The 25,688-nt window shown below is 39.8% G+C and overlaps 1 long non-coding RNA gene across 1 annotated transcript in view; it reads left to right on the top strand.

Moving 5' to 3' along the window:
* Positions 1-19,319: 19,319 nt before the first annotated feature.
* The window catches only part of LOC112623738, a 103,836-nt gene continuing 97,467 nt past the window's right edge, over positions 19,320-25,688 (top strand). Inside the window, exon 1 of the long non-coding RNA XR_003119195.1 lies at positions 19,320-19,486. This is a non-coding gene — a long non-coding RNA (uncharacterized LOC112623738). The remainder of the gene's footprint in view (positions 19,487-25,688) is intronic.

The following is a 25,688-nucleotide window of genomic DNA, read 5'->3' as shown; positions in this document are numbered from 1 at the left end:
CCACCACACCTGTTAGATCATTTTAATCACAGTGATTGGCCAATTTACTTAAATCCTGGTTGTACTGGGGGATTCCTAATAAGAATTACTTTTGACAAACTCTTATATTAACATTATTATTAATCATCAAACATCTTACAGTGTATCTAAACTATCGTATTATTATAGAACGGGAGTTGTCCTTGTGGTCTAAGATATATTTATCCTAAGACTCAGAATCCCCCATCCCCCAGTTTTGCATAAGAGCAGTGCAGGAGGTGTAGGAGTATAGTTCATTGTAAAGCTGAGAAAACCAAGGTAAAAGCTCTGATCCTAATCCAGTGAGGCCCCAACAGAATAGGCAGCCTTATGAGATGTAGGAGCAGCTGAAGACGTATCTGGAATTAAAAACAAAAAACAAAAAACAAAAAAAAGCAGTCACGGGATCTTTAGGGAGTAGAGAGCAACTTATTTATGAGTATATTTGAGAAACTCTAGGGGGATGTTCAGGTAGCTGGGAAATTTTTGAATAGTGAATGCAACACCCAAGAAATTATTTTTTTGTTTTTCTTATTGGGACTGTATGTGGTCTGAGAAAGAAAAGGTAACAAAACTCACACCACAGAGAGAAAACCTCACAATTACCAAGTAGAATGCTCTCATTTAAAAAATGATCAACCAGAAACTCTAAGAAAAGGAAAGTCTTGCCGAGCACGGTGGCTCATGCCTGTAATCCCAGCACTTTGGGAGGCCTAAGCAGGAGGATCACCTGAGGTCAGAAGTTCAAGACCAGCCTGGCTAACATAGTGAAACCCTGTCTCTACTAAAAATACAAAAATTAGCCAGGCGTTGTGGTGGGCACCTGTAATCCCAGCTAGTTGGGAAGCTGAGGCAGGAAAATCGCTTGAACCCAGGAGGCGGAGGTTGCAGTGAGCCAAGATCGTGTCACTGCACTCCAGCCTGGAAGATAGGGCAGGACTCTGTCTCCAAAAATAAAATAAAATAAAATAAATAAAAGAAAGTCTCTTCAAGGTCATCTGATTATATCCCCCACCTATTTTATAGATGAGAAAACTGGAGCAGGACTGGAGGTTGCATGGCTGTGCTGCAGGATGTTTTGGAAGTGTTACCACATAGATTTGAGAGGAATGGTTCTACTTACAGGGAGTCAAAGGTAAACAGCTGCAGTGCCCTGTCAGAGCAAAAGAATAAGACCCTTCAGCAATATATGTTTTCATCCTGACTTCAACTATTATGTCGTAAGTTCGGGATGAAACATTTACTAAATCGACATATCTAAATTCTAAAATTAAAAAAAAAAATACTAAAATGAAAAATCATTTGTTTTTATTCAACAAATAATGCAAAATAAAATAGGGAAGTCTTCGATAGTCATTCAACAGACATTCAAAAAGTATTTTACAGGAAAAATCATTTTGCTTCCTGCCCTCCTGAGGCTATCATTCTAATTAGGATGATGAGATTTGGGCAAAAAGAAACTAGAGCACAATGTAATAGGTGCCAAGTGCTACACAAGGCATAGGATTAGAGATAATGGAGAATTCAATTCTAGCAGAGAGGACTGGGGAAGGCTCCTGAGAGAGGACATTGGATAACAGGTGGAATTTCAATGGTTGAAAATATAAGTAGGAATGATAATTTATTTTCTGTGGAAAAAAATTAATAAAAAGAGGAAGTTAATAACAACAACGGGGATAAAAACCTTTCATTGGACACCTACATTACATATATTAGCTAATGAATTATTCAATGACAATCTTATGAAGTATGTATTATTATCCCTATTTAACAGATGAGAAAACTGAGGCTCAGAGAGGAAAAATAATTTGCTCAAGAACATAGAGTGTGTAAGTAGTTTGACTTCGGCTCTGTTTGATTCCAAAGCCTCAGCTATTTACCTCAAAATATTTATAATAAAATAGGGAAAATACAATTCGTATTCAGGAATCCTCAAGCAGTCAGAATAGCTCTAGTTTGGTGTTAGTGTTGGTGTGTCAAGGAGAACACAGAGACAGATTTGATTCCACAGCTAACAGTGAAAGAACTGACTACTGGGCAAAGGTTCTGTTTATTAAATATTTTTCTGTGAATAAGATCCAAGAAAGAAAATTGAAAAAGGTCAATGCACAATACATTTCCTTTGATAAGCATGTATTTAGAATCACTAAGTTAGACAAAAAGTGCTTTGACTCATGACATTATGAATTTTAAGCCAATATGGCAGCATGGAAAAGCTTAATACTATTTAAATAGTGTTTAAAATTAAATATGTGTGAAATCTGGCTTCTGTTTCTCAATGGCCTCCCACAATATCCATCCAAAAAATACTGGAAGCAATTCTATTAGTCTTATTCTTGTGTAATGAGACGTACTTGCCATACATGTACTCAAGGGATCAGAGAGAAGCACTCAACATCCTGTTAGTGAAACGGTAGTCCACCATCTGAGAAGAGACCTCAGTTTTGCTTAATAGAGATCCAGCTCTAAAACCATTGAAATGCTAAGCTGAAGCACCCACAGGCAGTGCCTCTTCCATTTTTCATATCTTGACTTTTGTCTCTGCCATTTCCCCTTAATTGAGATGAAAGAACAGATTGCCCTCTGGAATCCTTATGTTAAGGTTAATAATTATCCTTTCTGTTTTTGCTGCTGGTGCCATTTAGAGAAAAGTTTTCTGATTGACGAGGATGATTCTTCAAGAGAATTGGCAGCGTTTCCTTATCTGACTGTTGAGAAACAGGCAGACAATGATCTTTCGGGTTTGGTTAAAGAGCAGCATTTCCCAGAGGCTGGAGGTCCCTCCAGCTCTAGGATTGAGTGACTTCTCTGGGGCCCGGGAGCAGAGGAACTCAGGGTTGTGTCCCCTAGTCTCGGCTGCAGGCTGTCCTGCCCTTCCTTGTCAAAAAAGGACCACACTGGCTCAGGGCAGAGAAGCACCAGGATGGTATGTGCTCAGATTTGCCTGGATGGCAGCAAAGATGTCTGTGCAAACAACTGGCTGAAGAGGATATTGCTGTTTTGAAGAAATCTGGATTTCTGTCTTAAACAAATACTTTTTGGACTCAACTCTCCATCAGAATGAACTGTCGATTGCATCCCACAGTTTTGGCAACTATGGAGTTGTGAAGTGAGCTTTGAAACAGAGACAGAGACTCTGGCTGCAAACTCCAGCCCTTCCTTGCAGAATAACCTCAGGAAGGACCAACATCCCTGGATCTCAGTTTCAAATGAAAAGTTGGTGTAAAATTACCCTGAGTAATTTGGTGGATTAAATATGCGAGTGCTTGAGAATTCTTTGACACATAGCAGGCATTCATTAAACCCTCCTTGTTTTAAGTAAATGTTGCTCACCCTTGGACATATTTACAGAGGCATATATATGTAATTCCTGTGTCTTTCTTCTTTTATCCAAAAAACAGAGTGTTTTACCCCAAATGCCCTCCTGAGCCGTAGCTGAGTAGACTGCACATGGGGCAGAATCTTCTTTTCTTTTCCTTTCTTGGAGCCAAAGCTCCTTTACCAGAAACATTACCATCGATATCAACACCATTATATATAAGATGTGATTCACAAAACTGGCACAAAGCACGTAATCACATTATCAAAAAACATTTCTTGAGTTGATTTTTGAGGAAGCATTTTCAGGTTTTCAAGATAAGGAGAGTCATTTTTTCACTCAAGGGACTTGCAGTGTATGTAAGGAGTCGAGATATTCCTTCGTTTCTTCATTCTTGCAATCCACTCAGAAGTGTCAACACTCAGCATGTCTCAGAAAAGCTCTCCTTCTAGTTCCAAGCTCTAGCATCCCATGGTCCAGCTGCTCCCTTCAGTCTGGTAGAGATTGGTTTCAACCTGGCTGAGATTAAGTTGGGAAAAAAATGCACATATTCTATTAAATCTTATGCAGGCAGTTTGAGAATTAATGTGGGGGCGGTGGGGAGTATAAATCAAAGGAGGCTTCCCAGAGGAGATACTCTCACAAGGCTGTGTGTGTGTGACACCTATGCCCTTGCAGTTCCCATTACTCCTCATTATTTTTCCAGCCTTGGTACTAGTCCCCTTCCTCAGAATGGCTGGGTCTATGTCAAGATTCCACTCTTCATACAGATTTCTTTACCTTACCAGTGGGCACACAGCATAGACACTTGGGATTTTTTTTATTTTTTTTTTCACCTGAGAAAAAAGTCAGTGGGATTAAAGCCTGGGGGAAAATCATGGAATAAAAGCAATTCAGATCCTTTGGGACAAAACCTAAAAGAAAAGATGCCAGACCCTGGTCCAACTTGATGCTGCCTCCCCCTATACTTTATATTAGTTTTGATCTTCATTTCAGCTTTGAAGCAAAGCTGATACCTCCCCTGCATTACTGGGTGTAAGGTGACTAAACAGTTATGTTCTAAGCATCAGTTGCTAGGGGAAGCATTAACTTTTTTACAGAGGAATGTCGCCACGTATATCCTTATACACAACAAGGGGTTTGTTCAACCTCTCTCACTAAGCAAGGAGTCACTCTTTCCACCACACACATTAAAAAATATCCTCCCATAGCCATGACAGAAAGACTAATTCTGATTCTGTGAAGAAGCTGTAGCTGTGAAGGACTGCAATTAAGGAATGATAGGTGTAGCTCTCTTACTTCCAGCCAAGGAGCAAAGACTAGAAACCATTTCCTGTGAGCATTCAAGGCCCCAAGCAAGAAGCTGAGATGGGGAGCAAGAATAAGGCAGACATGGGGGAATGAGAACTGTGTGGAACACACACAACGATGTTATACTAACTGAGGCTTTTTACCAGTCCCTCAGTGAGTGGGGAACCAGACTATTATCAGAATCCACTGACTGTCCTTTAGAATGTACTGTTTTAGTCCCTCACATTCACCTGGTCTTTCCCACCAGAGGACTTTTGCACATGTTCTCTGACTGGAACAAGTTTCACTCCCCTCTTTGTCTACTTAACTCCTAATCATGCTTTTGTAGCTGAAACCTGACTTCTTCAGGAAGCCTTCCCAGCAAGGCATCTCCTAGGGCATACGCTGAAATCAATTTTTTTTTTTTTTTTTTTTGAGATAGAGTCTCTCTCTATCACCCAGGCTGAGAGTGCAATGATGCAATCTAGGCTCACTGCAACCTCTGCCTTCTGGGTTCAAGTGATTCTCTCGCTTCAGCCTCCCGAGTAGCTGGGATTACTGGCACCCGCCATCATGCCTGGTTAATTTTTGTATTTTTGTAGTGACGGGATTTCACCATGTTGACCAGGCTGGTCTTTAACTCCTGACCTCAGGTGATCCACCCATCTCAGCCTCCCAAAGTGCTGGGATTACAGGCATGGGAGCCACCGTGCCTGACCTGGAAAACACTTTTTGTAGGACACTGTCAATATAAACATTTTGAATTAAGAATGTGTTACACAATTCAAGCAATAATTCAATGAAGATAATAGAATAATGGGTAGAGAAGTGGTTACATATTTGTGTAAATTCTCAGCAGAGCATGTGAAAGATCTTTAGGGTGTCTAGGCAGCCATCTCTTCCTGTTCAGATTTAGAAATCACCTGTTCATGTTCTTAATTGTCAAATTTGCTGCCCCTGGCTAATTTCACATATCCCTCAGTGAGAAAAATTTTTCAACTCACAACGCCATGGATCTTCAGAATGTTGATAGAAACAACATAGATCTTCTTGCTTCTACAATTCACTGACATCATCACTTCGATGCTGATGATATCATTGCTCAGGATGCTAGGCCAACCAAAAGCAGCCCATTAGTATGGGCTTTTAGTGACTCTATCAAAGGTTGTTATTTTGTTTTGTTGATGATGACTGCAAAGGTTGCCCCCAGAGTATTGGGAAAATATGAACAGTATTTTGTTTCCTTCTCAAGTTAAATTTACCATTAGGAATTTTATAGCATAAACATAGAGGAACACATCTTCCAACCATGACTTCTAGAATTCTTCAGGTTGTAATTACATGATCTCTTTCAATAATGACCATATCCCTGGCTTCCACAAATTTCCATCGGGGGAGAATAGGGGAGGGACCATGGTAGAGTAGTCCACCCACTTAAGCAATGCCTGTTAGCATGGCTTATGGTGAGCAATGATATCAACACATTAACTGGGAGCAAGGAGGATACCTATTTGAAGGGTGAATTCATGTCACAGAACAAAGGACTTGAGAGCCCTGAGGTAAGTACAGCTACCCCCAGTGGAGGACTGCCTGATAAGTCACATGCCTATGGAGGATGTGAGGTGACCATGCTGGGCACCAGTGATGAGGACCCACAGGATATTGCACATGCTACATTCTACTCTCTGGTCCTGCAGAATGGGAGGTGGCCACAGTAGGGCAAGAGCTCATGCAAAAGCCCACACACAGGACTCATGCCCAAGGATCTGCAGCAGATCGTCAATATCCTCGAGCCCCAAACTTGTCCTAAGTGTCACGGAGTGAGATTCCTCCAAATTCAGCACTTTAGCACCACTCTGGTAGTCCAATGGCCCCTTATGCTGCAGACATCAAGGGGCCAGCCTGGTGCTATCAGCTAGGCTTTGATGTGCTGTCATTGAACACAAATGATTTCATGGGACATCAACATCAAATGAGGCCACTTTGTAAGCATGATGCACCAAAACAAAAACAAAACCACGGGGGCGGAGCAAGATGGCCGAATAGGAACAGCTCCAGTCTCCAACTCCCAGCACAAGTGACACAGAAGACCGGTGATTTCTGCATTTTCAACTGAGGTACTGGGTTCATCTCACTAGGGAGTGCCGGACAATCGGTGCTGGTCAGCTGCTGCTGCAGCCGGACCAGCGAGAGCTGAAGCAGGGCGAGGCATCGCCTCACCTGGGAAGCGCAAGGGGAAAGGGAATCCGTTTTCCTAGCCAGGGGAACTGAGACACACAATACCTGGAAAATCGGGTAACTCCCACCCCAATACTGTGCTTTAAGCAAACAGGCACACACCAGGAGATTATATCCCACACCTGGCCGGGAGGGTCCCACGCCCATGGAGCCTCCCTCATTGCTAGCACAGCAGTCTGCGATCTAACCGCAAGGCAGCAGCTAGGCTGGGGGAGGGGCGCCCGCCATTGCTGAGGCTTAAGTAGGTAAACAAAGCCCCTGGGAAGCTTGAACTGGGTGGAGCTCACAGCAGCTCAAGGAAACCTGCCTGTCTCTGTAGACTCCACCTCTGGGGACAGGGCACAGTAAACAACAACAAAAGGGGCAGAAACCTCTGCAGACGCAAACAACTCTGTCTGACAGCTTTGAAGAGAGCAGTGGATCTCCCAACACAGAGGTTGAGATCTGAGAAGGGAGAGACTGCCTGCTCAAGTGGGTCCCTGACCCCTGAGTAGCCTAACTAGGAGACATCCCCCACTAGGGGCAGTCTGACACCCCACACCTCACAGGGTGGAGTACACCCCTGAGAGGAAGCCTCCAAAGCAAGAATCAGACAGGTATACTCGCTGTTCAGCAATATTCTATCTTCTGCAGCCTCTGCTGCTGATACCCAGGCAAACAGGGTCTGGAGTGGACCTCAAGCAATCTCCAACAGACCTAGAGCTGAGGGTCCTGACTGTTAGAAGGAAAACTATCAAACAGGAAGGACACCTACACCAAAACCCCATCAGTACGTCACCATCATCATCAAAGACCAGAGGCAGATAAAACCACAAAGATGGGGAAAAAGCAGGGCAGAAAAGCTGGAAATTCCAAAAATAAGAGCGCATCTCCCCCGGCAAAGGAGCGCAGCTCATCGCCAGCAAAGGATCAAAGCTTGACGGAGAATGATTTTGACGAGATGAGAGAAGAAGGCTTCAGTCCATCAAACTTCTCAGAGCTAAAGGAGGAATTACGTACCCAGTGCAAAGAAACTAAAAATCTTGAAAAAAAAGTGGAAGAATTGATGGCTAGAGTAATTAATGCAGAGAAGGTCATAAACGAAATGACAGAGATGAAAACCATGACACGAGAAATACGGGACAAATGCACAAGCTTCAGTAACAGACTCGATCAACTGGAAGAAAGAGTATCAGCGATTGAGGATCAAATGAACGAAATGAAGCGAGAAGAGAAACCAAAAGAAAAAAGAAGAAAAAGATATGAACAAAGTCTGCAAGAAGTATGAGATTATGTAAAAAGACCAAATCTACGTCTGATTGGGGTGCCTGAAAGTGAGGGGGAAAATGGAACCAAGTTGGAAAACACTCTTCAGGATATCATCCAGGAGAACTTCCCCAACCTAGTAGGGCAGGCCAACATTCAAATCCAGGAAATACAGAGAACGCCACAAAGATACTCCTCGAGAAGAGCAACTCCAAGACACATAATTGCCAGATTCACCAAAGTTGAAATGAAGGAAAAAATCTTAAGGGCAGCCAGAGAGAAAGGTCGAGTTACCCACAAAGGGAAGCCCATCAGACTAACAGCAGATCTCTCGGCAGAAACTCTACAAGCCAGAAGAGAGTGGGGGCCAATATTCAACATTCTTAAAGAAAAGAATTTTAAACCCAGAATTTCATATCCAGTCAAACTAAGTTTCATAAGTGAAGGAGAAATAAAATCCTTTACAGATAAGCAAATGCTTAGAGATTTTGTCACCACTAGGCCTGCCTTACAAGAGACCCTGAAGGAAGCACTAAACATGGAAAGGAACAACCGGTACCAGCCATTTCAAAAACATGCCAAAATGTAAAGACCATTTAGGCTAGGAAGAAACTGCATCAACTAACGAGCAAAATAACCAGTTAATATCATAATGGCAGGATCAAGTTCACACATAACAATCTTAACCTTAAATGTAAATGGACTAAATGCTCCAATTAAAAGACACAGACTGGCAAACTGGATAAAGAGTCAAGACCCATCAGTCTGCTGTATTCAGGAGACCCATCTCACACGCAGAGACATACATAGGCTCAAAATACAGGGATGGAGGAAGATTTACCAAGCAAATGGAGAACAAAAAAAAAAGCAGGGGCTGCAATACTAGTCTCTGATAAAACAGACTTTAAACCATCAAAGATCAAAAGAGACAAAGAAGGCCATTACATAATGGTAAAGGGATCAATTCAACAGGAAGAACTAACTATCCTAAATATATATGCACCCAATACAGGAGCACCCAGATTCATAAAGCAAGTCCTTAGAGACTTAGAAAGAGACTTAGACTCCCATACAATAATAATGGGAGACATCAACACTCCACTGTCAACATTAGACAGATCAACGAGACAGAAAGTTAACAAGGATATCCAGGAATTGAACTCATCTCTGCAGCAAGCAGACCTAATAGACATCTATAGAACTCTCCACCCTAAATCAACAGACTATACATTCTTCTCAGCACCACATCACACTTATTCCAAAATTGACCACATAATTGGAAGTAAAGCACTCCTCAGCAAATGTACAAGAACAGAAATTATAACAAACTGTCTCTCAGACCACAGTGCAATCAAACTAGAACTCAGGACTAAGAAACTCAATCAAATCCGCTCAACTACATGGAAACTGAATAACCTGCTCCTGAATGACTACTGGGTACATAATGAAATGAAGGCAGAAATAAAGATGTTCTTTGAAACCAGTGAGAACAAAGATACAACATACCAGAATCTCTGGGACACATTTAAAGCAGTGTGTAGAGGGAAATTTATAGCACTAAATGCCCACAAGAGAAAGCAGGAAAGATTTAAAATTGACACTCTAACATCACAATTAAAAGAATTAGAGAAGCAAGAGCAAAGGCATTCAAAAGCTAGCAGAAGGCAAGAAATAACTAAGATCAGAGCAGAACTGAAGGAGATAGAGACACAAAAAACCCTCCAAAAAATCAATGAATCCAGGAGTTGGTTTTTTGAAAAGATCAACAAAATTGACAGACTGCTAGCAAGACTAATAAAGAAGAAAAGAGAGAAGAATCAAATTGACGCAATAAAAAATGATAGAGGGGATATCACCACCGACCCCACAGAAATACAAACTACCATCAGAGAATACTATAAACACCTCTATGCAAATAAACTAGAAAATCTAGAAGAAATGGAAAATTTCCTGGACACTCTTCCAAGACTAAACCAGGAAGAAGTTGAATCCCTGAATAGACCAATAACAGGCTCTGAAATTGAGGCAATAATTAATAGCCTACCAACCAAAAAAAGTCCAGGACCAGATGGATTCACAGCTGAATTCTACCAGAGGTATAAGGAGGAGCTGGTACCATTCCTTCTGAAACTATTCCAATCAATAGAAAAAGAGGGAATCCTCCCTAACTCATTTTATGAGGCCAACATCATCCTGATACCAAAGCCTGGCAGAGACACAACAAAAAAAGAGAATTTTAGACCAATATCCCTGATGAACATCGATGCAAAAATCCTCCATAAAATACTGGCAAACCGGATTCAGCAACACATCAAAAAGCTTATCCACCATGATCAAGTGGGCTTCATCCCTGGGATGCAAGGCTGGTTCAACATTCGCAAATAAATAAACATAATCCAGCATATAAACAGAACAAAAGACAAGAACCACATGATTATCTCAATAGATGCAGAAAAGGCTTTTGACAAAATTCAACAGCCCTTCATGCTAAAAACGCTCAATAAATTCGGTATTGATGGAACGTACCTCAAAATAATAAGAGCTATATATGACAAACCCACAGCCAATATCATACTGAATGGGCAAAAACGGGAAAAATTCCCTTTGAAAACTGGCACAAGACAGGGATGCCCTCTCTCACCACTTCTATTCAACATAGTGTTGGAAGTTCTGGCTAGGGCAATCAGGCAAGAGAAAGAAATGAAGGGTATTCAGTTAGGAAAAGAAGAAGTCAAATTGTCCCTGTTTGCAGATGACATGATTGTATATTTAGAAAACCCCATTGTCTCAGCCCAAAATCTCCTTAAGCTGATAAGCAACTTCAGCAAAGTCTCAGGATACAAAATTAATGTGCAAAAATCACAAGCATTCTTATACACCAGTAACAGACAAACAGAGAGCCAAATCATGAATGAACTTCCATTCACAATTGCTTCAAAGAGAATAAAATACCTAGGAATCCAACTTACAAGGGATGTAAAGGACCTCTTCAAGGAGAACTACAAACCACTGCTCAGTGAAATAAAAGAGGACACAAACAAATGGAAGAACATACCATGCTCATGGATAGGAAGAATCAATATCGTGAAAATGGCCATACTGCCCAAGGTAATTTATAGATTCAATGCCATCCCCATCAAGCTACCAATGAGTTTTTTCACAGAATTGGAAAAAACTGCTTTAAAGTTCATATGGAACCAAAAAAGAGCCCGCATCTCCAAGACAATCCTCAGTCAAAAGAACAAAGCTGGAGGCATCAGGCTACCTGACTTCAAACTATACTACAAGGCCACAGTAACCAAAACAGCATGGTACCTGTACCAAAACAGAGATATAGACCAATGGAACAGAACAGAGTCCTCAGAAATAATACCACATATCTACAGCCATCTGATCTTTGACAAACCTGACAAAAACAAGAAACGGGGAAAGGATTCCCTATTTAATAAATGGTGCTGGGAAAATTGGCTAGCCATAAGTAGAAAGCTGAAACTGGATCCTTTCCTTACTCCTTATATGAAAATTAATTCAAGATGGATTAGAGACTTAAATGTTAGACCTAAAACCATAAAAACCCCAGAAGAAAACCTAGGTAATACCATTCAGGACATAGGCATGGGCAAAGACTTCATGTCTAAAACACCAAAAGCAACGGCAGCAAAAGCCAAAATTGACAAATGGGATCTAATTAAGCAAAAGAGCTTCTGCACAGCAAAAGAAACTACCATCAGAGTGAACAGGCAACCTACAGACTGGGAGAAAATTTTTGCAATCTACTCATCTGACAAAGGGCTAATATCCAGAACCTACGAAGAACTCAAACAAATTTACAAGAAAAAAACAAACAACCCCATCAAAAAGTGGGCAAAGGATATGAACAGACACTTCTCAAAAGAAGACATTCATACAGCCAACAGACACATGAAAAAATGCTCATCATCACTGGCCATCAGGGAAATGCAAATCAAAACCACAATGAGATTCCATCTCACACCAGTTAGAATGGCAATCATTAAAAAGTCAGGAAACAACAGGTGCTGGAGAGGATGTGGAGAAATAGGAACACTTTTACACTGTTGGTGGGATTGTAAACTAGTTCAACCAGTATGGAAAACAGTATGGCGATTCCTCAAGGATCTAGAACTAGATGTACCATATGACCCAGCCATCCCATTACTGGGTATATACCCAAAGGATTATAAATTATGCTGCTATAAAGACACATGCACACGTATGTTTATTGCAGCACTATTCACAATAGCAAAGACTTGGAATCAACCCAAATGTCCATCAGTGACAGATTGGATTAAGAAAATGTGGCACATATACACCATGGAATACTATGCAGCCATAAAAAAGGATGAGTTTGTGTCCTTTGTAGGGACATGGATGCAGCTGGAAACCATCATTCTTAGCAAACTATCACAAGAACAGAAAACCAAACACCGCATGTTCTCACTCATAGGTGGGAACTGAACAATGAGATCACTTGGACTCAGGAAGGGGAACATCACACACCGGGGCCTATCATGGGGAGAGGGGAGGGGGGAGGGATTACACTGGGAGTTATACCTGATGTAAATGACGAGTTGATGGGTGCTGACGAGTTGATGGGTGCAGCACACCAACATGGCACAAGTATACATATGTAACAAACCTGCACGTTATGCACATGTACCCTAGAACTTAAAGTATAATAATAATAAAAAAAAACAAAAACAAAAACAATACCACTCTTTAATCATGTCTAAATGTGATTAAATGAGATAAAACATGAACATAAACCTTGCCCAAGAGATGAAATTCCAAGCAGCCCTCTCTGCACAGATAGTTTTCTTCACTACTGGTCACGTGGCAAGGAATGTGGGTGGCCTCTAAGATCTGAGTGGCTCTGGTTGACATCCTGCAGGGCAATAGGGACCTCCATCTTACAACTGCAGGGAACTGAATTTGGCCAGCAACCTGCATGAGTGTGGAAGCAGATTCTTCTTCAGAGCTTCCAGAAAGAAATGCAGCCTGGCTGACAACTTGATTTCAGTCTCATAAGACCCTGAGCAGATAATCTGGTTACACAGTGCTGGGACTTGTGACTTACCAGACTGTGAACTAATACATGGATGGGTGTTGTTTTAAGCCTCTAAGTGTCATTTGTTATAAAGTAATAGAAAACTGATACAGTCACCAAAGCTTATGATCTTACTTAAGATTCTTTGGTTTATTTCTGGTTTTACACTGCATTTAACTGTAGCAACTGGTTAAAAATAATTTTTCTAGATTTTTTCTTCCCACAGTGAACTTTATATAAAGTGCACTCGATACCACCTGAATAGAGTAGGATAACAATGCTATCATCAAGTAATCCTGCCTCTGCTTCTCTTCCTCCTACCCTGACATCAGCACCTGCTGATCTCTCGCATCCTCATCACTGCTGGTAGATGCTCCAGGTTTTATGTTTGGCCTCATACTCATTCACACGTTGTCTAATCCTCCTGAGGGTAAAGCCTTTGCTTTCATTTTCACAAAGACCTGTCAGAAGTGTGTGTGTGTGTGTGTGTGTGTGTGTGTGGTTTCAAACTCTTTGTAGATTAAATTTGTTGAACTCAAATCTCTGAATTAAGAAGTGTGTGAGGGGACTTCAAAAATTTCATGGAAAATGAAATTAAAAAAGTAAAAAACATAAATTTTATTTCTCATAAAAACACAACCTTATAAACTTTATTAGCTCCATCAGATTCAAAACACTTTTGTAAACAATGATACCAGCCATTTAGTCCATCCCCTACAGAACTGAGGGTCCTGGGAATTTACTCGTGTCAATGCAGTCTTTTTTAAATTATTAACTGAAGAAAAATGAATGCCCTTTAAAATTTTATAATTTTAGGAAACAAAAAGAAGGCAGAAGGAGCCAAATCAGGACTGCAAGATGGATGCCTGATGATTTACTATAAAAACTCTTGCAAAATGTCCCTAGTTTGATGAGAAAAATGAGTAATAGTATAATAACATTGTTATGGTAGAGAAAGACATTCCAGTGAAGATTTTCTGGGCATATTTCTGCTAAAGCTTTGGATAACTTTCTCAAAGCACTGTCATGATAAGCAGATGTTATCATTCTTTGACCCTCCAGAAAGTCAACAAGCAAAATGCCTTTCGCATCTCCGAAAATCATTGCCATGACCTTTGCTCTTGACCCTCCATTTTTGCTGTGACTAGACCACTTCCACCTCTTAGTAGCCACTACTTTGATTGTGCTTTGTCTTCAGGATCATACTGGTAAAGGCAGGTCTCATATCCTGTTACAATTCTTTGAAGACATGCTTTAGAATCTTGATTCCACTTGTTTGCAATTTCTATTTAAATCTATGCTCTTGTCTGCAGCTGATCTGTTTGTAACAGTCTTGGCACCCATCAAGTGGAAAGCTTGCTCAACTTTAATTTTTCCGTCAGAATTGTGAAAGCTGAAAAAATTGAGATGTCTATGGTGTTGGCTATGGTTTCTGCGGTTATTGTTGATCCTACTCAATTAGGGCATGAAAAAGGTTAATTTTTTTCTTGTAAATTAGTGTGGATGATCTGCCACTGTGGGCTTCATCTTCAATGTCACCTTGTCCCTTCTTAAAATAAGTTACACATTTGTAAACTGCTGGTTTCTTTGGGGCATTTTCCCCATAACTTTTTGCAAATAATCAGTTATTCTACCATTCTGTCACCCAAGTTTCATCATGAATTTGATGTTTGTGTTTGCTTCAATTTTAGCAGAATTCATGCTGTTCTGATAGAGGTCCTTTCAAACTTTTCTTTATCAGTGCTTCCAACTAGATTCTTTTTGCACACTCTAACAAATTAGTACAAGTTTATTTTGGTGCAAATAATTTGAAATCCATGCATTTTTTTTTTTTTTTTTTACAATATACATTCTCCATGGATTTTTTTGAAGATCCCTCATGCTAGATTTTTGTTATTTGAACTTTTGCTTTTTCATAGCATGTTTTTGGTGACCTAGTGAAGTATTCAGAAAACTGGAATAAATAAATTAATGGCATTTTTGATCCAAGACAGTTCAGATATGTAGGTAGAATTGCCTGAATTAATGCCTAAAATATTGTAGGAGAGGTATTATTTCTAAGTTTAAATTGGACCAATGTTTTCTTGCTTTGATATAGGCACAAAACATACCTTTCAAGATGAATGTTTATAAATGTGTTTGATCAGAAAGATGCACAGGAGTAGTTAGGTGGCATAATGACATGATAGAGTTTAGTGATCTCCTGGTGTTTGCATGTCCCTCAACAACATGAAGATAAGACTTTTCATGTTGGCCTGGACATTTCAAGCGTGTGTCTTATCTCTTACTGGAACTAAAGACCAGTGGATGAAAGGCCAAGTTGTCTTTCTTATTACCCAAACCACACATTTTCAGTAAAAAGAAAAAAAGTGTAAGCCAATTTCACTTAGGAATGTCCTTGTTGAAACAGTCAACACGTTACCATTTAAAATTTTGATACTTGAATACATATCTTTTTAGGTTTTCCTTATGACAAACTGGGAAATATACATAGGCCATTTCTGTTGCACACCAAAGTATGATGGCTATTGGAAGCAATGTGAGATTGTTTCAGTTGCAAGCTGAATTAGTCACTTTTCCCAAGAATATCAGGGTTTTGTTTTGTTTTAAAGAATTACTAACAGATGAGATACAAGTTATTCATGTTTGGGTAAAGGGCAGACATTTTCTTGAAAATTAATGACATCAGACTGTCAGTTCAGGAAAACAATCATCACTCTTTGTTGCTAATGATAAAATTAAAGCTTTCAAGAGAAAATTGAAACTTTGGAAAATGTAATCTTCCATTCTTAATATGACAGTTTCCTAGTACTTAAAAAGTTTCCGATAAGATTGGTGGTGATATTAATAAATGCCATTTATGATGTTGCCTAGTAAAGTGTGTTGACATTTGGGAGATCTGCCTAACTCGGGGAACAAATAGGAGTTTATGAATAAATAAAAGATACATTCAAAGTGAAAGTTAGAAGCATAGATATATAAAATTTTATTGATATAATTTGATTCTACATTGCAAGCAACATTTAAGAAATTATCACTTCTCTACTTTTGATATTGTATAAAAAGCCAATTTAAATGTTCTCCTTGTTTCCAAAGGCATCTCTGTATAAGGCTGGATTTTCTTCATGTACTTTAACCAAAGCAATAAATGTCAACAAACTGAGAGTAGAAGATATGAGAATTTAGCTGGATTTTATTAAGCCAGATATTAAAGCAATTTGCAAAAATCTTTTTAAATGCCACTTTTCTCATTAATTGTTTTTGATTTCCAAAAATATAGTATTTAAAAAAAATATGTAATTTATGTTACCATGTAGTTTTTGTTGTGATTTTAAAATTCATTAATAACTAAGTATTTAAAACTTCTTAGTTTTCATTTTTAAAATCATAACATTGATAAATATAACTTGTAAACAAAAGTTGTTTGTAATGATCAACAGTTTTGAAGACTTTAAAGGGACCTGAGGACAAAATATTTGAGAACCACTCCCACAGGGTTTACTCCCTTTTAAAAATAAGAGACAGCCGGCCAGGCACGGTGGCTCGCGCCTGTAATCCCAGCACTCTGGGAGGCCGAGGGGGATGGATCATGAGGTCAGGAGATAGAGACCATCCTGGCTAACACGGTGAAACTCCCTCTCTACTAAAAGTACAAAAAATTAGCCGGGCGCTGTGGCTGGCGCCTGTAGTTCCAGCTACTCCGGAGGCTGAGGCAGGAGAATGGTGTGAACCTGGCAGGCAGAACTTGCAGTGAGCGGACGCGTCTCAAAACAAACAGACAAGCAAACAACGATAAAACCACATACAGAAAAATGAATAACATAGAGCTATATCATTCAACAATAATACTAAAGTGAACCTCTGCATAATCTCCAATATGGTCAAGAACAACATTACAAGCACCCAGAAAGCTCCGTCTGCCTTCCCCAATCACATTTCCCTCTTTCCCATATTTTATTTTTTCTTACATACTTTAAAATTTGTTTGCACTTATGTATAGCTCCCTATTTGTCAGATACTGCTCTATGGGCTTTAATTTACTTAATCTTCATGTCAACCCTAACAGGCACTATCATTAACCCATTCTATAATTGAAAAACTTAGGGTAAAAAGAGGTTAAATCACTGGCCCAAAGCCAAGTGGTAAGTTAATATTTAAACCTAGGCAATCTGGTCTAGCATCAAGTTAGCTGGTTACTTTTTTCTTATATTGTCTCTCTCTAAAACTTTAAATTCTTAGCTTGAAATCCTTAGGGCAAAAGTGGTCTTGGTGTTCTGTTTGGCTCTTTGGGTTTCTGCCTTGGTTTATTAATGCTATCTTGCTAGCTTTTCAGTGCTTTTAGAAATATCTTAAAATACGCTTTCAGGAAATTTTAGATGCTTTTAATGACAGACTTGGTCTGATTACTTATCTTTCCATATGACATATTAATGTAAGATCCCATTCTGTATTAATATTGAACCCATGGTAATGTAATAAATGTTAAAAGGTGTGCTTGGGGTTTGAGGACTTTGATGATATTCAGTATTTTTCTGGGCTTTATAAACTGCCTCAGTGCCTCAACTGGCCAATGTCTTTAGGGTCTTCACTTATTTATTCATTATCTATTGCTAAAATAACTTTAAGCATCACGTCTTTCCTTTGTAACTTTCCAAAACCATTCTCTGGGTTATAAATTATAGCTCTGTGTCCATATGTTTATGTCTATAATTGCAGTACTTTGTGCTTACCTACAAAGAAATTTATCTGCAATTTTTCTCCATTCATTAGACCAAGTTAAATCTCCTGTACTCCTCATTAATGTGGTGTTTTCACTACTCCAAAGAGTTTAATTCCATCTTTAAACTTGTACATTGCCCTCCTGACTCCTCCATGACATTTAATTATTACATGAAATTAGTTAGAATACTGATCTTCCATGGTGTAAAATACTTCATCCATTTAAGTGTCCATTTATCCTTACACAAGACATTTCTCTGTTGTTGATAAATTAACCTTTTTCTCTAGTCACCGGAGACTGTAAGGATAGTCACATTGGAAGGCAATTTCCATGACAGAGTTTTGAATAAGCCCTTTTGAAGGACTTTTGGATGTTCAGATTCTATTTACTGAGTTCTCCCTTTACTTATGAATTTATTTATTTCCTTCCTTCCTTCCTTCCTTCCTTCCTTCCTTCCTTCCTTCCTTCCTTCCTTCCTTCCTTCCTCCCTCCCTCCCTCCCTCCTCACTCTCTTTCTCTCTCTCTTTCTCTTTCTTTCTTTCTTTCTTTCTTTCTTTCTTTCTTTCTTTCTTTCTTTCTTTCTTTCTTTCTTTCTCTTTCTCTCTCTCTCCCTCTTTCTTTCCTTTTTTTGAAGAAGGAAAAGAACTCTACTGCCCAGACTGAAGTGCAATGGCATGATCGAAGCCTCAACCTCTCAGGCTCAAGTGAATCCCCTGCCTCAGTCTCTGAATAGAAGGCATCACTGCTGATGCTTCGCTGAGTCAGAGGCTGGGAATAAGGCATGTACAACCATGCCTGGCTATTTTATTTTATTTTTTGTAGAGACAGGGTCTTGCTATGCCCAGGCTGGTCTTGAACTCCTGGGCTCAAGTGATTCTCCTGCCTCAGCCTCCCAAAGTGTTGGGATTACAGGCACGAGCCACTGCATCTGGCTGAATTGATTTTCTTTCACGAAACTCTGATGTATTTGTTGGAAACTTTGTTCTTTTCTTTCCATAGATAAGGTTTTTGTAAATATCCAGTGATTTTTATTATCTTTTATGGATACCACTAAAATGAGGAATAGCTTAGTGCTTGTACTGCAGAATGGGATCCTAAATATACACTGAGAAAGTATCTTAGACACAGGCACATTCCCTGAAGAGTCAGTGTGTTGCCACAATGATCTCACCATCATGAGATACTAGGGCTCTTTATTGCTGTTTTCTTTTGTCCACATCTAGATATCATCAAGAAGTAACTTTGTTACCTGTACTGCCACTACTATCTTACCTTTTTTTTTTGGAAGGGAGCTAGTTTGATCAAAACGTTTTGTTTGTTTGTTTCTACATGTATTGAGCAGAAATAGGCAGAGGTCAAAAAATCATAGCTTTCTAGTGACCCTTTAAATGAGGCTTGCAGCAAATCATTCTCTTACGAGACACAAGTACTGCTGAAGTCCTGCTGAGTCACAGGCCACAAATCAAACAGTCCCTAGAAACCTGCCCTTCTCTGGCAGGGTTAGGGTTGAGACTGGGCCCTCAGGCCATTTGGAATGACCAGTGATTTCAGTTCTCACTCTCTTCTCATCAGCACATGTCTACAGTTGCAAGTAGGTGAATATTTTTTCTTTTTATGTATGATTTTCACTGTAGGTTTCCAATATAGTTATCTTGGTCTGGGTCTCAGACCTGCTGATATTGCCAATATCAATATCTGTAACAGGTCACTTATTTGTAAGTCTAAAGTGTTTGAAAACCATACTGAGAACAGGTATTCCACTAACCAGCATTTTCCCAAATATCTTTTGTCTCTTAAAGGGAAAGAAAGTAATTATTCCCTCCTCTGCTTAAGTGGTAAATGAAAAACGTCTTTCTCTGAGCAGTCAGAATTTTGTACAGAATATAGGACAGTGTATAGCTCTGCACATAATAGTAACTCATCAATTTTCGTTGGTTGAATCAATTAAACAGACAATAAAAAGCATATCCTTTCAATAAATCCAGACAAATTTTGGAACTAAAATAGAAGGTATCTATGATGGTGAATTTTATGTGCCAACTTGTCACGGCCATGGGGTGCCCTGATATTTATTCAGACATTATATTGGATGTGTCTGTGAACGTGTTTGTGAATGAAACCAACATTTGAATCAGTAGACTGAGTAAAGCTTATTGTCCTCCATATTGTGAGTGGGCCTGTACAGGACAAAAGGCTGACATTCCCAGGAGTAAGGGAAAAACTTGTCCCACCCAACTTCCTTGGGCTGGGATATAATCATGAACAGAATGTTGGTAGAAATACGTACATTAGAGGCCATTCTCGTGAGGTTTCAGATAGGAATGAGGAATATGTTATAGGAAACTCAAGGAAAGGTTATCCTTGTTATAAAGTAACAAACTTGCCTGAACTATGCCTCCTTACTTGTTGCAGAAGGTAAAACTTGGGGGCAAGGAATTCGGTTACATAACTGAAGAGATTTCTAAGCAAAGTGTTGAAGGAGTGGCTTGGTACCACCTGACTGCTTATAGTAAATACAAGAAGAGAGAGATAAATTGAAGACGGAATTGTTAAGCAAACAATAAAACCCCAAACCAACCAACTCACAAAAATCCCCAAAAATATTGGAAATTAAATATTGAGAAAATCCTCAGTCTATCCATATTGCAAAAAAAGATAAAGCATGTTCTAAAGAGAACACCAAAGGTGTGGCTGAACTATCACTTGATAAAGAGTTTATGGCATATATGAGCAGAAACTCTGACAGTTTGAACAAAAGGGGATGGAGATGGGACAAAATAAAGGAAAGTTGGCAGGCTTCTTGGATTCCACAGGGCAGGACCATAGAGGTATTTGGCTGTGAAGATGCACTGTTCTTCAAGAAAAGGGAAGAATGGCCCTGAAGTGAATTCAGAGATAGGCATGACTGCCACTCCTGCCACAGGCCCAGGGGGTAAGACTGTTTTCTCCTTGGTTTCAGAGAAAGGGGATCTAGCATAGAGCTATGTGGCCCTCACAGAGAGCCTCAGGGGTTTGGTCCTCTCAGACAATTGTGGGAGCAGGTCCCTTCCAGATAGCTGGAGGGACAGAGTGGCTCTGCAGAACTGTGGAATGACACTACCATCCCAGGAAGCCTGAAAGTTGGGACATTGTATTAGTCAGGGTTCTCCAGAGGAATAAAACTAGTGGAAATATATATATATATATATTTATATGGGAAATTTGTTATGTATTAATTCACACTATCACAAGGTCCCACCTTAGGCCATCTGCAGGCTGAGGAGCGAGGAGAGCCAGTCCAAGTTCCAAAACGGAATAACTTGGAGTCCGATGTTCAAAGGCAGGAAGCATCCAACATGGGAGAAAGATGTAGGCTGGGAGGCTAGGCCAGTCTCTCCTTTCACAGTTTTCTGGCTGCTTATAGTCTAGTCATGCTGGCAGCTGATTAGATTGTACCTACCCAGATTAAGAGTGGGTCGGCCTTTCCCAGTCCACTTACTCAAATGTTAATCTCCTTTGGCAACACCCTCATAGACACACCCAGGATCAATACTTTGTATCCTTCAATCCAATCAAGTTGACACTCAGTATTAACTATCACAGACATCAGGACAAAGAGGATTATTCTCAGACCTTAAGGTCTAATGGATTTGCCCTCCTTGGTTTTGTATCTTCTTGGAGACATCACTACATTCTTTCTTTCAATTTTTCTCTTTGAGAATGGGAATGTCTATTCTCACCATTGTGCTTTGGAAGCCCATAACTCATTTGGTTTCCCAGGTTCACAGCTGCAGGGGAATTCTGCCTCAGAATGAATTATACCATGAGTCACATCTATATCTGATTTAGATGTTTAGGAGAGACTTTGAACTTTAAGCTTTAGAGTTGATAGTGGAAGGAATTTAGACTTTTAGGGTTGGAATTGTTGGAACAAAATGAACGTATTTTGCATGGAAGAAGAATTTAAAATTTGAGAGGTCGGGGGCAGAATGCTATGGACTGAAGTTTTGTGTTCCCCCAAATTCACCTGTTGAAGGCCTCACCCACAATATTTGGAGATAGAACATGTGAGTAGATGATAAAGGTTAAAAGAGATCATGAAGGTGGGGTCCTACTCCAATAGGGCTCGTACCCTTATGAAAAAGGAAGAGACACCAGATCATGCTCTCTTCTGCCAAGCAAGGACACAGAAAGAAGGTGCCAGCTACACACCAGGAAGAGGGCCTCAGCAGAAACAGAACTGTCTAGCCCCCTGACTGGGCCTTCTAAGACTCCAGAACTGTAAGAAATAAATTTCTGTAACTTAAAACACCCAGTATATGGTATTTTACTATGGCAACCTGGGCAGACAAAGACAATATCCATCACATTTCTTCTGAGAAGCTCTAAATAGTCTAGAGGTAATAGGAGAGCAAAGTAAATCACGGTCTCATGCAGGATTCCTATAAAGACAGTATTAACTATTCACCTTCAGTAATGCCACTGGTAGACATGATCCTACATGATATTGACAGTTGAGAGTGTTCTAGTAGAATTCTGTTGCATAATTCTTATTCCAGATTGCTTGGCAAATGAAATATAACAACCTCTAGGAGGTGAAGGTGAACTGTCCTTTTGCTTGTTGTGATTAACCAAAAAAATCAATTTGTCTTTTAAGGGCTCTTTACAGACTGTTTATATGATATAAAATATAGTAAGTGCAGCTTACGTTATTAACATAAAGCCTTTAAAATGACACAAGGACTCCATGAAGACAAAGTGATCAAATGAATTGCAGAACTGGGCAACAGTGAAGGGCTGTGAACTTCCCGTCCAGAATATTGTTTAGAAGATGTCCACACCAAATATAGTAAGAAAATTACGCTGCATAAATATCCTCTGCAAATCTTTAATCCCAGTTCAAACAGTGTCCTCTATCTAACTTTTAGTTTTAGAGCCTAGGAAATGGGAAGAGAATTTGTCAAGATTTGGGGAGATGAAGAGAAGGAATGACCAAAAGGCTGGAAAATAAAGGAGTAGGATGGCTACAGAAATCAGAATCACTTAAGAAAAACTGTGTGGCTAAAATGTCTTCATTCATACAAAGGCCTAATCAGCAAGGTGCTGGACACTCTGTTACTGATTCAACTTGAATAAAGAAAAGGGAATTGTTGAAGTTGAAGGTTTATGTTAGAAACAAGGGGAAATTATCTTACTAGAAGTAGTAATATTTACTAACAAGATAAATATGTGGTCACCTGAGTCTCCCAGAAAGTATTCCTCTCTCTCTTTTTTTTTTTTTTTGACAGGAGATCTCGCTCTGCCACCCAGGCTACAGTGCAGTGGTGCTATCACAGCTCACTGCAGCCTAGAGCTCCTGGGCTCAAGCCATCCTCTCAGCTCAGCCTTCCCAGTAGTTGGGACTACAGTAACATGCCAGCCACCATGACCAGCTAATTTTTTATTATTTTATAGAGATGAGATCTTACTATATTGTCCAGGCTGGTTTCAAACTCCTGGCCTCAAGCAATCCTCCCCGTCAGCCTCCCCACTGGGATTACAGGCAAGAACAGTCATACTTGAGATCCCAAAATTGCTTATTTTGGCCTTAGGGCTTGTTACGGTCTCAGCACAGTCCACTTGGCCCATGAACTAGGGTAGCCATGAAGTTCTGGAGTAGCCAGTCAAATTGACCACCGACCAAATGAATAAATAGCCACTGTCAATGTCAGGTAGATAATTACAACTATTTCCTCACAAATCCACAAATTCCATTTTCACTTTAGTTTTCCAGAAGTGTTAGTTAATAATAGATACATAGTCCAAATTTTCAAGATTATTTCAGTTTTACAATTGATAGAGATAGAAACAGAGTCCAACCTATTGCTAAATAATGCAAAAGGTGGTTAAAAGCCTATGTGAGGACACCTTGCACAAAGAGAGAGATGGCTGGGGTTTTGTCTGAAAAGATTTGGACAAAGCCTTTCTGGAGATGGAAGACTGGAATAAAAGACCTCTGCAATTTCTAGCAGCCTTATGATTCTGCAATTTATACGTTGGTTTTCAACACAGATAGTCAACAATAGATGACTGACTCTGTTGGCTTAAAGCAACATGTGGGTCTGCAGCTGCTTTTCCTCTCCCTGGAGCCTTCTCCTGCTTCTCTGATTTCTGGGTCAGGTATATGTCTTTACCTCTGTTGAGGAAGGGCCCTGGCTTCTGCAGAATGCCCATACTACCAGTGACAGAGCAAGAAGAGTGGACAAGAGTTTACAACAGTCCTTGGGCCTTTGTGTCCCGCTGCATGCAGTTGAGCTCCAGCTTGTTTTGCTCTCCCCTACTTTGTAACTGCCCTAGGCCATTTGGGCTTCTACAATAAACTATCATATACCGGAAAGCTTATAAACAACAGAAACTTATTTCTCTCAGTTCTTGGGGCTGGGGAGTCCAAGATCAAGGTGCCAACAGATTCAGTGTCTGGTGAGACATCTGTGGAAGTGGGGAGAGAGCTCTCTAGGATTTATTTTATGAATACAGCAATTGCATTCATGAGGGCTCCACCCTCATGAACTAATCACCTCCTGAAGTCCCCATCTCCTAATACCATCACATTGGGGGTTAGACTTTTAACAAATAAATTTTGTTGGGACACAAACATTCAGTCTATAGCAATAATCTTCCTGACTATCTGCCCTCTGGACTTCCTGCATTGGCATCTCACTTGAAACTTAACCAGCTTCCACGGTTGTGAAATCCCTTACGATATTCTCATGCATATAAATCTCCTAGTGGTTCTGCTTCTCTGTTTGAACCCTGGCTAGTGCACATGACAAAACTCTTCCAAGAAGGTGAGACACCAAGTGAACACTTAAAGAAATGAGTAAATGCCTCCACTAAGATTAGAAATGTGCAGTTGGTAGAATCCCACATCCTTCTATAATCAAATCACTTCCTTAAACTTCACTAGAGCCAAACCATAAGAGATGAACTGATAGAGAAAACTATTTAACCATATTCAAGGTCATTTGGTACCAGCTTTTAAATATTGATAGAAAAATACTCCCATCTCATACATAGGGAAAACAGGAGATCAAACACTTAAATAAACTTGAGCCCATGGCTGTATTAAAGGGAGTTCAAAGTTGAGATTTTATAATATCCATATGGTTCCAGTTAGAGTTGGATGGATGGAGGAAAGCTGTGATGGTTATCAGACTGACTTCCTGGACTCAGATGTTAGGAAGTCATATATATAGTGTATGCTAAATACTTGCTGATTTCATTCTCTACTCTAGGCAGTGATGACTTCCCACAGAACTTATAAGAGAAAAACAGAGAATAATGTCACGTATAAGTCGGTGTGTGTATACACACATGCACATACATACATAATAATAGCTAACACTTCTATAACCCTTTGGTTGTAGTAACTTAATTAGTCACCAGCATAACCCGTAACTAGGTAATATTATTACAACTATTTATCAGAGAGGAAGGAAGGCATTGTGGGATTAAGTGTCTTGAGAGGGTCGTGCTGAGGTGTCTGGTACCTATAGTCTGGTAACCAATGCAGTACTGCTCCAGGGTCTCTGTGCCTATCAGTTCCACTCTGAAGTGTATAATCCATGTGGGCATGCAGGTGCACAAATCTGACTCCATAGTTCATAACCTGGCTACAAATTGCTTTTTCAATTCCATCTTTCTTCTTTCTTAGATGTTCTTGCATTTAAAATTTCCGTAACATTCTTATGTTTAAAAAAATCTCTGATCATATTTATAATAGATTTCCTAAACTCCTTGTTGATGTTCTCTCTCTATTATTTCTGCATCTGTGC

Source organism: Theropithecus gelada, chromosome 4, assembly GCF_003255815.1.
Source record: "Theropithecus gelada isolate Dixy chromosome 4, Tgel_1.0, whole genome shotgun sequence".
Lineage (NCBI taxonomy): Eukaryota > Metazoa > Chordata > Mammalia > Primates > Cercopithecidae > Theropithecus > Theropithecus gelada.
Note: the sequence above shows the minus strand (reverse complement) of the source record. Positions and strands in the feature narration are given on the sequence as shown.